Source organism: Falco peregrinus, chromosome W (genome assembly GCF_023634155.1).
Source record: "Falco peregrinus isolate bFalPer1 chromosome W, bFalPer1.pri, whole genome shotgun sequence".
NCBI lineage: Eukaryota > Metazoa > Chordata > Aves > Falconiformes > Falconidae > Falco > Falco peregrinus.
In genome coordinates this window covers 19,629,394-19,647,506 of record NC_073743.1, presented here as the reverse complement: position 1 = coordinate 19,647,506, position 18,113 = coordinate 19,629,394, and the positions used below count along the sequence as shown (strand labels likewise).

General features: G+C 41.2%; 1 pseudogene; it reads right to left on the bottom strand.

Moving 5' to 3' along the window:
* Positions 1–239: 239 nt before the first annotated feature.
* On the bottom strand, positions 240–3,201 carry LOC129783054 (transmembrane protein 174-like; annotated as a pseudogene).
* Positions 3,202–18,113: the final 14,912 nt, after the last annotated feature.

Below are 18,113 nucleotides of genomic sequence, written 5' to 3'. Positions count from 1 at the left end.
CAGACATATACAATCACAATCGATGTCCATTGTCCCCATTTCACACTATTTCTTCATATCACCCATTCAAGGATTTAGTATATCTTCAAGTTAACAATATTAACATATCTTGTGCCTGGACAATTAGCACACTCCCTATGTCACCCATTTAAGGATTTAGTACATCCTCAAGTCAACAATAAGGGTCTCCTCAGATAAACATGAGCACATCGTTCTTTAAATAAATCTTATATGGCCCATTATTCAATGTACCTCTGATTTCTGGTATTCTCTGTGAGATAAATAGCATTGTTTTAATCTCTGGTAAAAACTGGATTATCCAGGGGTTAGGCAGGGCAGAAGTGAGCAGAACCTGGTGTGGGAATTGGTGAGGCACTGGAGGAAATGGCACCGCAGCAGCTGAGCACCTGGTGAAGGCAGCATGGATTCACAGCAATGCCCTCCTGGGCTGGGTATGGTGGAAGGATGTACTGTACCACTGTGGCACTGTGAAAAGTTATAGGCTGGTTAATACCAGTGAACACAAAGGACTGTCCACTTGCAGTCTGGTCGAGGTCTGATGTATTTTCCTCTCTTTCTTTCTAGGGCTTGCATTTAAGCATGTTAAATTTATAAACAGGAATCAGAAAAGTCACCCCAACAGACAGAAGAATAGGCCCTAGTTAACTGAGTCCATTCAAGGTGAGTAATGCTGTTATATTTTATCCATCTCATCACAGTGAAAGTGATCCCCACCAGTCCCAAAAACACACCTGAAAAGAGCAAAGTGGTGCCAGCTTTATCCCCATCTGACACCAGGACATCAGATCTGATTGGCTGATAAGAATAGAATAGTATGGAATAGGAATAGAACATAACAGAATAGAATAGTTCAGTTGGAAGGGACCTACAATGATCATCTAGTCCAACTGCCTGACCACTTCAGGGCTGAACAAAAGTTAAAGCTTGTTATTAAGGGCATTGTCCAAATGCCTCTTAAACATTAGACAGGCTTGGGGCATAGACCAACTCTCTAGGAAGCCTGTTCCAGTGTTTGACCACCCTCTTGGTAAAGAAATGCTTCCTAATGTCCAGTCTAAACCTCCCCTGGTGCAACTTTGAACTGTTCCCACATGTCCTGTCACTGGATCCCAGGGAGAAGAGCTCAGCACCTCCCTCTCCACTTTCCCTCCTCAGGAAGCTGCAGAGAACAATGAGCTCGCCCCTCAGCCTCCTTCTCTCCAAGCTAGATGAGCCCAGAGTACTCAGATACTCCTCATAGGACATGCCTTCCAGTCCTATCACCAGCTTTGTTGCCCTCCTCTGGACGTATTCAAGTACCTTCACATCCTTCTTAAATTGTGGGGCCCAGAACTGCAAGCAGTGCTCAAGGTGAGGCTGCACCAACACTAAATACAGTGGGATCATCCCCTCTCTTGGCTGGCTGCTTATGCTGTGTTTGATGGGCCCCAGAATGCAGTTTGCCCTATTGGATGCCAGGGAACACTGCTGATTCCAATTGAGCCTGCTGCCAACCAGCACCCCAGATCCCTTTCTGCAGGGCTGTTTGCCAGCCACTCTCCCAATTTAGGCTTGTGCCCAATGCTACTCCATCCTATGTGCAGAATCCGGTATTTGGACTTGTTAAATTTCATCCCGTTAATCATTGCCCAATGCTCTAATCCAGGGGTCCTCAAACTTTTTAAACAGGAGGACGGTGCGGATGAAGTGGCAGGCAGTCATCTGCGGCTGCTTGGTTTCTCCCCCCCAACCCCCGGTGGGGGGGGGGGGGGGCAGGGGTGTTCTGTAAATACCGGGGGCTGGATTGAGGACCCTGGGGGGCTGTATCCAGCCCACGGGCCGTAGTTTGAGGACCCCTGCTCTAATCTATCTCTGTAAGGCCTCTCACCTGTTGTAGAATGAGTGATGCACTGCACTTGTAAGAGAGAAGTAGCAATATGTTTATTGGTATGAAACAGCGATTTAACAAAGTTTGATAGGAAATGCGACAGTGGTTTAACAAGATTTGACATCAAGGTACACTTGATTATTTACTGCACAGAGGACAGGGTCAGACAAAACTGTCAGGGAGACCCTCCTGTTGAGTCATGAGGTTCAGAAAGGACCACCTTGCATTCTAAACTCCTCCTCAGAGGGGAGATTAGGCGTGGCTAGATCCAGACTTAGTCTCAGACTTGGTCAATGGTTTATATCTAAAGGATTATATGTGCACAATCAATCCTTCATACTGCTTAGCTAAGATTTTCAAAGTTTAGCATGCTACTAATCACTTACTGAGAATCTCTTGTGGCAAGGAATCTCTGAACCTCGAGGAGTAACCTTGAGAGGCGTCCCTACTCAAGGGGAGATCCTGGCATGCAGCCCGCTGCCATGCAGGAGAGCTCAATGGGCCCTTGACTGTCCACTATTGATGGAGCAAGATAATTGACTCATAGTCATATTTGCATACTGACTACAGAAGTTAGTTTTTATAAACTTGGCTTGAGTTGGACCTTGACCAGCACTGTGGTTGGGTGGGTGCATTGTTCAAATTAGCCCTTGGCTATCATGTGGTTATCTGTGTCCCCTGCATTTGCTTTGAGTTGGATACAGCCATCACCACCACCACTGGTGGTTATCACTTGAGCATTGTTATGGAAACAAAGGTGGTGGGGGGGGGGAGGCACACTGCCACAAGGTCCCTCAAGAGAGTCAACAGCACCTCCCAGTTTGGTGTCATCAGTAGATTTCCTAAAGGTGCATTCAACTCCTGCATCCAAATCATTGAGAAATATATTGAACAGAACTGGCCCTAGAATTGACCCCTGAGGAACACCGCTGGTGACTGGCTGCCAGCCAGATGTATCCTTATTCACTACAGCCCTTTGAGCCCTGCCCTTCAGCCAGTTCTTCACCCAGCACAGCATGTACCTGCTCATCTCAGAGTTGGACAACCTGTCCAGAAGGATGCTGTGAGGGACAGTATCAAAAGCCTTACTAAAATCCAGGAAAATTATATCCACTGCCTTCCCTTCATCCATGAGGCAGGTGATCTTATTGTAGAAGGATATCAAAGTAGTTAGACGGGACTTTCCCTTTGTGAACCCATGTTGACTGTGCCTGATGATTGCATTGTTCTTTAAATGCCTTTCAATAGCACCCAGGAGTGACAGAAAAGACATTCAAGGAGAAATCTTCTACATTGTTGTTGTTCTGCTCCATTACTGTATCTTCTGCCTCAAGAAAAAGGGGATTTGTAAAGAACTTAGTAGACCATTTAAAGTTGAAGGTTCAGGTTAATTATACAAGACCTTTGTGTGTGTATGGTTAACAGAGTCTATCATGTGAAAGAATAAACTGTGCTTAGAATAAAGGTCTGGGAAGTGAAGCCTGAAGTAATCACCAAAGAATTTTTGAATTACCAACATTGTTTCCAAAATGGCTTCACCTTTGCACAGCTACTTATTTCTTTGTTTATCCTCTTCTTTAATTTGGCACCCACTGATACTTCCTCGATGGGAGAGAAAGGAAGATGCAGCCACCACAGCTTTTCCTGGGTCCCTGACAAATGATGCATCCAACATATGGACAGTATACATTTAGCCAACAGCAGCGTGGCAACTCACTCTCTTTGGGCCACCACTCCAGCAACCCAGATCTGCAGGAAAATGTGAGGCCATCGATGAGAGTGCTTTGCAGTGCTCTGAAGCATTACATTTACAACCATGTCTGGACTTCTGTTGCAGCTCGTTCTACAGTCCAGAGCTTCTGTGTTTTAAAAAATATCGAAGTGAGCTTTCTGATATTTTGCCAAGAGGGAGTAGTGGATGGGTGGGAGGGTAAGCAACAACAAGGTGGTGAGTACTGAACAGCCTGGGAGAGCTCCTGGTTATAGAAGAAAAATTATTTCAAGCCAGCCAAAGCTTTCCAACTGCTTGAAGGTAGCATAATTACTTTGTAATTTCCCCTTAATTGTTGACATTTTTTGTTGTGGGATCTCCATCACTTCCTCAGAGTTTAGACTGAGTAAAGCTGGCATCACTGCAGGAATGAGAAAGCATCTCCTGTAACATTAAACCTGGTAAAGCAAGGGATCTTGTCCTGTAAGGTAAATTCTGTATTCAGAAGTACCTAGAATTTTTTTTCTTACATCTCAATGAATTGTTCTGTTGAAATTCTCTTCTGACAAAAATGTGTAGCTAGTAGATCCCACATTCTCCCTTAATTCCTGGGACTTCACATTTGAAATTGGAACTGCAACAATAGCAAGATTAACATAGTGTTCTGATGACAGCTGTTTTGTACACTGCACATACCCAAGCTGTGGGCAGAAGAGTGTTTATTTCTACAGGTCTCTTCCTTCTCCCACTGAAGTAAATACCACAGACTTCAGCAGGATCAGACCCTAAGCAAGGATACACCATGACTGCTTATCCATATCCCATATATTAGACAGATTAATTGAATGTTGAGATTTTGTTTCCTAACAGTTGCAGACTAAAGTAGTTGTTGTCAGAGGGTTCTGGTAGAATGTCTTTGTGTAATTCCTTAAGGGGGAAGAATCTTCAAGTAGTCAATCTGTTTTGATTAACATGGCAAGGGAGTAGATGCATGAAAGGGTTAAGGCCCAGAAACCAAGGAAGATGTTGTGAGTACCTTAGATATTTAGTTCAACAAAAGATGGTTGTAAGATAAGGGATGGGTGTAAAACAAGGGGGGACCAGGAAAATCTCATGGTAGACAACTCAATCTTGAGAACAGAGATAAGAAAGTTACAAGAGAATGGCAACAATAGCCTCGAAGGATATGGTCTACTGATCCCAGAACTGAGTTTGTGCAGAAGTAAAGGTCAATCAGCAGGTGCAGTGAAGAAGACTAGAAGCATTCATCTGAAAATCTGGACGACCACCCAAAGACCACCAGGGAAGATGACTGCGCATGTAGACCAGACATTTGCATATGTTAATGAGTTCCAGGAAATCTCATGCATATGTAAATGAGTTATTTGAAATCTTGTGAATATGTATGACTTTATGGTATATAGTCTCTAAAAGTCTGCCAGATTGTCAGAGCATTTATGGTGGAGCTATCCCCAGTGCTACCTACCCCAGCACTGCAATACAGGATACCTTACTTAATAACATTCTGCTGTTATTGAGTTTTATTATATCGAACTCTTTACCCAGCCGCTCCTAGCTTCCCACTTCAGTGAGGTTAGAAAGCAAGGGGGTTTGGATGCTGCCGATCTTTGTATCACGCAGTACAGAGATTGCTCCTCAGGTGGTGGAATGTATGCTATTTCCTGCTACCAGAAGTTCTGGGGAAGCAAGCTTATCCTGAGATTTATAAAATAAAAATAGCACTAGAGCTGGAAGACTCACCTTCTTTTAGACTGCTTCTTCAAAATTGATAAAAATGCCTTTAGTCTACTGTGCATTCATATCACAGTGTGGCAACAGCTCAGTTATGAAAGGGGCTGCTCACTGAATTAAATTCCTTCGGAACTGATACTGAATGCAATTGCAGATGTGTCTTTCTCATCTGTCAGCAGATAGATCTTAAGGAATATTAGTGCTAGACTCCTTTTAAAAACATGTCTGGGAAGTTTTCAAAGTTAGTATTATGGCTCTTCTATTATCGAGGGTGCCAACAAATTTTCCAGCAAATATACTCAAGATCAGCCCTTCCCCCAGCACCAAGTCTAGTCAGGACTCTGCACCACTTGAGCAAAGTGTTAGGGCTTGCAATGCAGTGGTTTCATATTGTTATCAAAAATCGTAACCAGGAAAACTCTCTAAATCAAATGATAGTTTAGAAAGCTGACAGTGGTTTATTGCAGCACTGGGTGCATGTTAAGAGGAAAGATCCCCTAGAATTTGGTGACCCAGATGGGACTTGCTCTACAGAATCTCAACGAACCAGAGGAATTGTGAGGACTCCAAGTGTGCACTGGAGTATTTTCAGGAAGGTCCTCTGATTCCCTGGCTGAGTGAATTTCCGCAATAGCTCTCTGGGATATTAACAACATTGGTCATAAATACTTAGATTGCTTACAAATAAGTCATATTGGGGAGTGGATTAGAGTCCCCCTGGCGGTTTAGAGTCCCACCGGAATATCCAAATTAAATACGTGTTGTTAAGATATTGGTATCATGGGTTAGAGTCCCACCAGGATATTTGAAGTGCACAACTGTGTAAATCTGTATGCTATTACGGGGATGCCCAGAGTCTGGATTTTGGGTATTGGTAATTTGAAACTTTGCTGGATTTTGTTTACTGGATTTTGTCTTTATTGAATTTTGTTTGCCAGATTTTGTCTTTGTTGGATTTTGTTTGCCATTTTTTTCTGTTGGATTTTTTTCACTGGTTTTTGTCTATCAGATTTTAAGTATTGGGTATTTGTGATTTTGAAAACTTTGTAACACGGGAACTGGACATTCTACTGGAGGGAGGGGGGGTCATAAGAATTGTCCATTAGGCTGTATATTAAGATAATGGAGCAAGTTTGGGGTGACCACCTCACTCAAAAAAATTGGTAGAATATTGTAATCACTGGTGGCCCTTGTATACATTAGATGATCAGGAGAAATGGACAAAGAACAGAAGTATAAATTATAATACAGTATTGCAATTAATGTTGTTTTGTAGATGCAAAGGAAAATTAAGTCCCATATGTGGGTTTGGTTTTTTTGCCTTGAGAAATGATCATGAAACAAGAAAGAAATATAAACTGATGATATTTGATTCTAATGTATTGATGATGATGGAGGATAAAAAGAAAATGCCTTGGTGGTGTTCTGCTTGTAACATTGGGAAAAGGTGTTTGAAAATGAAGAATGAAGAAGAGGATGTGCGATTGATGGTTTCAGAATAGTGTTGTTAATAATAGGGGGAGATTTTTGCCTAAGGAAAAAGAATGGTGTTGGGGAACGCTCGGGAAGAGAATGAGAGGATAAATTACTTTACTATTTTGTTTGTGGGGCAGTCAGCTCCAGATATAAGAAGAAAGTTGCAAAAAGTAGATGGTATGACTGGAATGTCAATATGTCAGTTGATAGGAATTGCTTATAAGGTTTATAATAACAGAGAGGAATTGGAGAGGAAAAAAAAAAGAGAGAAACAGAAAGTAAAGAAAAAGAAATAAAATGCTGCAATTCTGGCAGCTGCATTTACCCAAGACCAAACCTTATCTCAGGGAAGAGGTTTCCTGAGAAGATGAGAGTGTGGAAAAGGACAAAGAACAGGAGGAAATATAAAGAATAGAATCCCTCTGGGGAAAGATCAGTGCATGATTTGCAAAGAAAAAGGATACTGGAAAAATGAATGTCCAAAGAAACAATCAACTAATTGGATACCCCTGTCTGCATCCGTTCCAGAGGCAGACCTGCTTATGATTGGTATGGAAGATTCAGATTGACAGGGACTGGGGGTGAGATTAGAGGCATCCCCAGCAGATCCCCTGGTGCCAATAAAGCTGGGGAAGGAAACTATAGATTTCTTGGTAGATGCAGGAGCAACTTATTCCATAGTAACTAGTTGTAAGGGGCTTCTCAGTAAATTTAATATGCCGGTTGTTGGAGTTACTGGAAAAAGAGAATTAAGGCCATTTTTGAAACCAATGGAATGTCTAATTGGAGGTAAAAAAATACATGAGTCCTTGTACATGCCAGAATGCCCTATACCTCTCTTAGGTTGGGATTTACTTAGTAAACTACAGTCCCAAATAATATTTTTTTGAGAATTACATTCAGTTGTATATCCCACTGGAAAACACCTGGAAGGTGCAATTATATCTGCTGCAAGGGGAGCAAAGTGAACCAGAAATCTTCTAAGAAATCCTGAATGCTGTATTTCTGTTGATATGGGCTACTGAAGTACCAGGGAAAGCTAACACCACACCAATAAAGATAGAATTAAAACAGAACTCCAAACTGTTAAGAAAAAAAAGAAAATATCCTATGAAAATGGAAGCAAAAACTGGATTAGAGACTTTGATTTGTACCGCATGCTGTGACCTCAGTGCTGGAACAACAAGGACATCACTGGTTATCACCTAGTAGAATGATCCAATTTCAAGCAGTATTACCAGAACTGGATGATGTAAGTTTAAAGGTAACAACCTCTTTGAATCCTCCTACTTTGTTGCTGGTATCTGATGATACAAATTTAGAGCATGACTGTATATTAACTATTGAACAGGTCTTTTCCAGTAGGCCAGATCTGAAGGATGTTCCACTGGAAAATCTGGTGTGGACTCTTTATGCTGAATGGAGAACGACGATCCAGATATGCAGTGGTAACTTTAGAGGATGTGATTGAATCACAACCCTTGCCATCAAATAATTCAGCACAAAAAGCTGAATTAATAGCCTTGACTAGAGCTTTGAAATTGTCACAGGATAAACAAGCCAATATATATACTGACTCTAAATTGCCTCTGGAGTGATACATGCACATGAGACAATATGGAAAGAAAGGATTTTTAACCTCACAAAGGTCACCTATTAAGCATGGATCAGAAATATTGAAATTATTAGAAGCGGTTCAGAAACCTTAGGAGGTGGCCATAATTCATTATAATGCTCACCAGCCTGGACATACTGAAGTCATACGAGGGAATCGTAAGGCTGATGAAATAGCAAAGAGAGTGGCCAATGAAGCAATAATGGGAGCCTTGATTCTTTAAAATGTAATGAGAACTGAAGCACCCAAATACAATGAAAAGAAGAATGAATTAGCTAAGATGCTAAACTGTATCAGGACCTCAGACGGACAGTGGGTAACATCTACTGGACAATGTTTAGTAACAGCTCCCATAATGAGGAAGTTGCTACAGCAGAGTCATGAATGAAGGAACTGATATGGGAGCAGATGCTATAATTGCAAATGTTAGGAGATATGCAATAGGGCCAAAGATGCAAAGCTATGCTGATCAAATAGTAAAACAATATGCAATATGTTGTAAAATAATTCTAAAGTGGAATTAAGACTTCCATCTGGAGAGGTAAAGAAAGGGAATATTTTGGGACAATATTGGCAGATTGATTTTTTTTAATTACCAAAATGCAGTAATTATAAATATATTTTGGTATTGGTAGATACCTTTACATGATGGCTTGAAGCTTTCCTGTGCCCAACCAACCGAGCTAGAGAGGTAACAAATAAATCATTAAATGAGATTATACCAAGATTGGGAGTTCCAAGTAGGATCTCATCAGACAGAGGCCCACACATTATAGGAGAAGTAATACAGACAATTTCTGCCCTTTTAGGAATAAAATGGGATTTACATACACCTTGGAAACCCCAGTCTAGTGGGAAAGTAGAGAGGATGAATAGATCTTTAAAGAAACAATTGGCTAAATTGTGTCAAGAAACTAATTTAAAATGGATAGATGTTTTACCTATCATTTTAATGAGAATCAGAATCACCCCAAAAGTTAAGAAAAGGTGAGCTCTTTTGAAGTATTATTGGAAGACCTTATGCTGTAAATTTAACAGAAAAGGAAGACCAAATTCATATTTCTGGTGATTGGGTGTTAACTGAATATATATTGTCTTTGGGAAAGACTCTTTCCTCATTGTACAGGTATATTCAACAGAGAGCACCTGTACCATTAGATGTGCCAGTGCATCCTTTCTGACCCAGAGATCAAGTGTATCTGAGAACGTGGTCAGACAAACCATTGAAAGAGAAGTGGAAAGGACCTTCCCAGATTTTACTCACCACCTACACTGCTGTCAAGCTTGAAGGAATCACACCATGGATACATCACAGTAGGGTTAAACCAGCCACTTCACCAGAATGGACTGCCAAGCAAGAAGGACCTTTACACTTGAAACTAACTCAAGAGTCATAAAATTCTGGGTTGGGTCTCTTGCAATATTGTCAGGCAGCATGAAAGTTAATGACTAAAATAAGACCCTATATAGAACTGGATTGTATGCAGGGAGGTTTGAGTTTGTTATCATGATTTCTTTGTAGGTACTGCTTTGAACATGTTTTAAAGATGTATAGGATTTTGATTGTTATGTGGTATGATAAATTCTCACATTTGGTGGGATCAGGAGAAACCCATGGACTCAAAACAGACACTTAATGATGATCCAGAAAACCATATAGATAGCCAATAAGACCAATTGTTGGGTATGTACCCATTTATGGAACTCAGGTATTTGTGGAGAACTACCCACACTGTGATTGGTCAATGCAAATGATGAAACCATCAGAATTGACTACAAGTAAATACTGTAATATTCCATTGGGGGCTGGGTGGTACTGGATATGTGGCAGTGTAGCACAACAAAAAGAGTTACTGCCAAAAGGGTCAAGTATTTGTACATTGGGAGTGATTTTTCCCAATATGACGATAGTTGAGAAAATGGATAATAATCTGTGATCAAAAACTTACCTACAGAGATATAGGTGGGGTCAAAACCCCCTTATAGAAAGACCCACTGGATTTCATTCTTTTACTAGGTGGTTTATTCCTTGGTTGGGGGTTGCTGAATTGGAAAAGGCAATGATAAATATATCTGCAGTAATGGAAGGGATAGCCAGCAACACTACAGGTGCCATAAAGGTTTTGCAGGAAGGTTTCCAAAATATCTCATATAGCTATGAAAAATAAAATGGCATTAGATATGATGTTGGCATCTCAAGGTGTTATAAACGATAATAATTAAAACATTTTTTGGGGGGGTTCAATCAATTTAGGTTGAGAAACAATAAGCAAAAACAGCGCTGGGTGTGTGGAGAACTCAATTAGTTCCACCACAGGCACACCTGAGTCCTAAAATTTTATTTTAAATTCTTTTAAATTCAATCTTTACATTTTTAATAATAGGAACCCTGAAAGGTTCCCCTGTTGCTCCTACTACCAAAGCTGTATCTCTACTTGCTCGACATCCCAAAGGGATGTGCCGAACTGTAGATCGTTCAGCTCCTGTATGAACAAAAACCTGTGCTTTCTCCTCTTGGGGACCAATCTTTAAATTTATCAAGGGCTCAGATGTTGTTTTTGTCCCCAGAATGTAGAGCCCTGATACCCCTATTCATCTTCATTAAACATCTGTTTGTCCTTCATTCGTCTTCTCCAGTCCTTTTTGAAATGTCCCCTCTGCTCATAATGATAACATTTGGGCATTTTCCCCGGGAAATCCTCCATTTCTTGAGTTTCCCGGACTGCCGCTACAAACATTCTTGCTTTCTCTTTTTGTTTTTCCTCATCCCTCCGTACATACACTTTCTGAGCTTCCTTCAACAGTTCTTGTAATCCTCGTTCTTGCCAACTGTCCAACGTTTCTGGTTTCTTTCTTATATCCCTCCATGATCCAGCCACAAATTGGATTTTTAGAAATGCTTCTCCAACTGGAGAGGCTGGGTCTAGCCCCAAATACATTTGTAAATTTTTCCTCAGTTTCTCTAACCAATCCACAGGAGACTCGTCCTTTTCCTGTTGTTCACTAAAAACCTTATTAATATTCTGCCCCCTTCGGATTGCCTCCTTAATTCCTTGGATCATCAGCTCTCTCAAATCTGACATATTTTGTATTCACTTTCTTCCTGACTAAAGGGCTCTTTATTATTCACATATAAATTTAATGTCTCACACATCCAATCATCAAAACATCCAAATATTGGCCAATATACATAACCTGATCGAATTTCCTCTCTTGTCCACACATTCATACAGCAATGGACCATTTTTGTTTTAATTTTTCCCTCTTGAGATGGCCAGTGGCCCCAGTGCCTGAGCATTATTCCTAAAGCCCTATTCAGGGGAATAATTTGTGGGTATTCCTTTTCTTCCTTTGTTTCCTCTTCAAATCTTGACTCCTGTTGGCCCATTGTATTAGGAAATTTGCGGCAATTCCTATAGCCCTTAGCAACCAAAAAGTGTCTTGCAGGGGTTCTGTCTCAAATCTGACGCCCCCCCACGATATCTGGGAATATTACACCCTTGGTTGCCGATACCAATGTCAACAGGGGGTTTTGGACCTATCACCCACCCGCGAATCCTAGGAATTTTACAGTGGCTTCCTATCGCCCTTAGTTACCGGTAAGAGTGTCCTGCAGAGGGCTGAACCCTTCACCCACCCACATACCCTATAGGAGTCAATATCCCACCCACGAATCCTATAGGAACCGCTTCGGTCCTTCACCGGCCAAGTCCCTCGCAGGAGTTTGGAACCGCGGTTAGAAGACCTCCACACTCGCTTCGGAATTCAAATCCTGGCTCCGAACCTAGAGTCCGTTTCCAGAATTAGATTCCGTCTCAATCACACTCTTACACACAAGTAACTGATACCCACCCAACCGAACAGTTTCCCTTATACTCATGACTCCATTGTCTTCGTTCAGATCTTCGTGCACCAGAATTACGGGTCCTTTATACTGCAGTTTTTCCCTAGGAGCTCCAATCCCTTTTGGTTATTGTTTCTCTTTTGTTCGTTGATCTCCGGAGACTGACCTAGATTGCTACTCTCGAGCCCCAGTCTGTGGGGCGCCCCTTGAAAAGTCACAGTTCAGGAAAGCACAGCGAGATCACGTCGGGGTCACCAAATTGTTATAAACGATAACAATTAAAACAATTTTTTGAGGGGTTCAATCAATTTAGGTTGAGAAACAATAAGCAAAAACAGCACTGGGTGTGCGGAGAACTCAATTAGTTCCACCACACGCACACCTGAGTCCTAAAAGCAGCGTCTTTTATGCCCGGATCTTGACCAATTTCTTCTCACCGGATGTTTGTCCCGCTCTTTCCCCATTGGGTCGTTAGGGTACACCTTCTCCTCCTATTGGCTCTCCTTTGGTGCGCTTTCTCAAATCTCAAGGTCTTTGTCTCCTTCCGTGGTTTCGCTTTCCTTATCTCCTTTGGGGGGCTTTTCCAAGCAGCGATTGCCTCAGGGGAAGGGGAAGCCATCACATTGTCTTAAAGGAGAACCACACGTGCCCACTCACCACAACTGCGATACAGGTCCCAGATTTACACAGGGTACAACAATTACACTTATCACAGTACATTCTATTTTTGACATGAATCATGACTGCGTTTATCACAAAGGCAGAGTTTGTACTATTGTTAATACAGGTTGTTGTGTGCATGTGGATCAAAGTGGGAGAATTTCTACCAATTTAGAAGAGATTTGGAAACATACTAAAATTTTGCATGAGATCCAGAAAGATGACACCTCTTATGGATTTCAAGAAGTTTGGAATTAGCTAGCGTCCTGGTTTCCTGATTTACACTTATGGATTAAAATGTTAATTGTAATTATTGTACTCATTATTGTTATATTTGTATGCTTGTACGTTATATTACACTGTATGGTGAAGGGTTGTATTGTTGCAATTAAGAGAAGTTCAGAGAGAGTGAGACTTATTTGATGTATGAATATATACAAACAAGCCCCAAAGGGGGGAATTGTTGCCTAAACTCCCAAATTAACTATATGTTAAACAAGTATGCACAAAGTTTAGGTCAAGCTGACCCACCCTCTAAAGTCATCAAAACTGATGAATGAAAGGGCTTCTAATCAAGGGAGTCAGCCTTGGGAAACAAAGAACAGATGGGGGAAAAGAACACTGTTATCTAAATTATGCAGAAAGAAGACTCCAAGTCAGAAAGTTCTGGCTGCAAGAGGAGACAAGCTGATAAGGTTTGCAACCCACAGAAAATTAGATGAAAGTAGGACAAAGGTAATTGCACCAGTGGGAGATCAGAACCTCCAACTCAAATAGCCCCCCCCCTCCCACCCCAGAAAGAGGGCAAATCCCTGCTTGGGGAGCATGCGGAGTTGGTAAAAACTTCAGTAGCCTATCTGAGGATGCACACTAATTTGCATTAGAAGCGAGAAACTTGTAACCAATCCTGTGCATGAATGAAAATTAATATGTAATGTACTATGAATATGCAAGTATTCTACTGTATATAATGTGTAACCCTCAAGTAGCTTGGTGTGCATGTTAGAAGGAAAGATCCCACACACACCCAGCCCTGCAATAAACCAATGTCGGCTTTCTAAGCTATCATTTGGTTTGGAGAGTTTTCCTGGTTACAATTTTTGGTAACAATATGACAACAACTAAATTAGGAAGTGCTGAAATATTAGATAAGCTGTCCTCATACTGGCAATTATAGCCAAAACCTAAGTCACCTTTAACCTTTGGTAAATATTTGGTAAACTCAATGGAATGAACTTCTGTTACTACTCTCTGCAAGTCAGGTTTTTCCATACTATGAATCGTTCTTGTGCCTGTTCACTGAATCTTCCAGGCTTTCCAACATCCTTTTTAAAGCAGTATTATATCATAATAGCTAACTAATGGCATATGCAGATGTAGTGTCACCTTCCTACTCTTTCATTCAAGAACTCTGCAAACACTATATGTAACAGGATTGTGCTGGAGCAGTTCCTCAGTCCTATGCAATGGCCCTTAGATGTTGGCTGGAGTCAGTTTTCCAAGTAAGGTGTTACATCATCCCATGGCTGACATTCTTTCCCTCTGGCCTAGGACATGGCTTATGGTCTGTTGAATAAGTGCACAGTAGAGCTGGAGAGTACAGTTGGTTTCTTCCAAGACCACTTGTCACTTGAACTTTGAAAATGGGATCGAAAACACTTACTGTTTGGTGCAGTAGGATCTAAATTAAATTTACACCTTTCCCTGTAGACTGCCTCCTCTTTGTCTGTAAGATATAATTTACTCTAAGCCTCTCCACATTTCTCCCATTATTTCCCCAGACAGTGGCAATGCTGCATTCAGGCAGCCATCAAGGTTTTAAGAGATTACCAGATCACATTGATTTTTTAAGGCAAATACTTTCCTTTGTCAAGTAAGTGGATATTATGGGAACTCACTTAAAGATGCTGATTTACTAAATGCATCTCTTTTACCTGGAATAACTGTTAAACAAATTAAAACAGTTTTGTGAAATCTAAGGAATTGGTCAGTAAGGTTTCTAAAATCTTTCTGATTTAGTTACAGTACAGTGTAATACAGAATGGTACTGACGTGCGGAATTAGACTCTATAACTCGAAAGTTATAAAGTAGGTATGTTTATTGCGCGCAGATGCACGGGGGGATCGCTCCACCACAAGCGTGCATGCCCAAAGTGACAAACCATCTCACATTTATACAATAAAACAAATGAATATTCAATTAACGCCTATACATATTCGTTACCTAAACCCGCTTACTCTCGCTTCGTATGTTAATTAGCTTATCAGTCCTTTGCCTGGAATGTGGTGGTCTTGCAGGTTTGTAGGTGATTCATGTTCTTGTGACCATCTGATCTTCTCCAGCAAGGAGACTTAGCACTCCCTCCCTCTAGATAGCATTGGAATATCTCTTATCCTTTTCTCATTCTTTTTTAAATAGCCCCTTTGTTAGAGGAAGAAGGGCAGGCGTCTACTCAAAACTGTAGGCATCTCCTCAAAGCTGTGTGCCTATGTGACCAGACATCGCACCCATGACTAGTCACCATACCCACATTCCTGGGCAGACATATACAATCACAATCGATGTCCATTGTCCCCATTTCACACTATTTCTCCATATCAGTACTATCACTTTTGTCACACAAATAGGAAACTACATTCCCATTATCTTCAAGTGATTCCTAAGTTCATTACAGGATCCTTTTTCAGAATGGGTGATGTTTTCAGATCTCACTACAGTTTTCTTCCAGTTTGCTTCAGGGACCTTACCCCTGAACCCAAACACTGCTTTGCTTTCTGTTCCTCTGCATAATTTTCTATCACCAACGCAGACTTCCCCTGCAGTGCTTACTTCTGGAAGTAGGTTTTCTGCAGTGCTCTGCACCTCCTCAACTCTCTAACCTGTTTCAAGAGTCATCCTAGTAAATACTGACAGGCCTTCACTTAATCCTTCTTTTCTCCTCTCCTTCTGCTATTGATTTTTACATCATTTTTCACATTATCAGCCCATCATAGTAAGGCTTTATTTTCTTACATGCCTGTAATATAGTCAGGGACTTAGTCATAGAACATTCAAAAGATGTCATATAAAATAAAAGTAAATTATGCCATGGTACTGCACAATGAACAGCTTTTAAAAGAGCAGGTGCAAAATATAATTCCATAATGAGATATTTAATTGTAGGGAGATTCAGGAACCAATGATTTGACTAAGAGAGACTTTTTCCTAGAGAAAGGCAACTGTACTTGGCATCTTTAGTGAAAAATATGAATTATGTGTGTTAGACCAATACCTAAAGAACAACCATGAGTGGGCCTCACACCATGGGGCCCTGTACTAATCCAATGCCAGCCTCAAAGCATAAATATGCTGAGAGAAGCAGGTTCAGACAGCTGCCCACAACTGTATCTAACTGCAAGGTGGTTTTATATGCTCAAAGGGAATGTTGCCTTGTCAGTAGGCACACCAAATTGAGGGTATTTCCATACCTAACCGTCCAGATATGTGCATGTGTGATAGAGGAAGGAGCACAGACCTAGACAAAGGTTGACACATTCACTGCAGAAACATGGAGGTATTGGCAGAAATGTCTGCCTGGACACAGAAATGCCCCACGAACCATGACTCTGAAGAGCTAGGATGGAAAAGGGGTAAAGGTATACAGTGCTACCAACCACAAAGGACAAGGAAGGAATGGATGCAATCCAGCAAGTGCACTTATCCTAAAAACATAGCATTGTTGCAGAGATCTGTGCAATTTCAGTTTTTCAGATGAGTGAGTTTTCAAATTTTCTAGCTGCTGGTGATGCAGGAAGAAAGACTTCTAGACAAAAGACATCCATTTATATTTTCACAAATCCTTCTCATATCTGAATGATTGAAGTGTTGCAGTTAGAAGCAAAGCAATGTCAGTGCAGGCAGCAAGGAAGAGAGACCTTAACTTCACTTAGAGAGGATAAGCAGTCCTTAAATCCCATTTCACCAGTTTAAATGTGAATCAGTAACCAACTTGATTTGCTCTTTAGCATTTGTATTTCAAGCACTTAAGCCAGGGGTCCTCAAACTACGGCCCGTGGGCTGGATACGGCCCCCCAGGGTCCTCTATCTGGCCCCCAGTATTTACAGACACACACACACACACCACCACCACCCCGCGTCGGGGGTTGGGGGGGGAAACCAAGCAGTCGCAGATGACTGCCTGCCACTTCATCCGCGTGCCAGCCCCCTGTTTAAAAAGTTTGAGGACCCCTAGGTTAAGCTAACCTTAATGCAGAAAGGGGGTTATAGCACCATTAGTGTGATAGTAAAATATGTCACTTGCTCAATAAAAATGCTATTTGGTATTATTTTAAGCTACTTTTATAGTTTTACAAGGTGTTGCTTCCTAATGTGGACATTTCACCCCTACTCCCCACATAAAAAAGTCCTCCTACTAATGCTGTTCACCCAGTGGTAGCCTTCAATGGTGGAGGCAGATCTTCCAGCCTCTTATTCATGAATCCGAAATAGATTTTGACAACACAACAAGAAAATACTGTTGCCCTGGGTATGTTAGCTCTCTCAGTGTTGAGCAGGTTATGGAGATGCACCCAGCAGACCCACTGAGTTTTAAAAGAATGATTTTTCAAGTTAAAAATAGAAGATGCTAACACAGCTGTATATCGATCTATTTCCTAAGCATCTTCTCAAAAAGATACAGAGAGAAATTTTGTTTTCAATCCTTGTTTTCAGAGGTAAGTAAATTCAGGTGAATTCAGCTGACTACAAAGAGTCAGGCTAACAATTTTCTAATCATGCTTTCCATAAAGGCAGCTTTTTTAGAAATAGTGATCCACTCTGGAGACTCTGAAGTAGAAGATCAAAACACAATAACCTTGAAGAAAAATAGTAAGAACATGTTTCAGTTTCTGAGGACTCAGTCAATGTTTTACTCTTATTTGTATGGTTTCTTGGGTACATCTTGGGAACAACTGAGCAAATGGCAGACAGCACAAAAAGTTAATACCTTTACGAAGAGGGTCCCCCGTGGAGAGTCAGCCAAGTCACGACAATCACACCAATATGTGATGTGCGGAATTAGACTCTATAACTCGAAAGTTCTAAAGTAGGCATGTTTATTGCACGCAGATGCACGGGGGATCGCTCCTCCACAAGCATGCATGCCCAAAGTGACGAACCATCTCACAT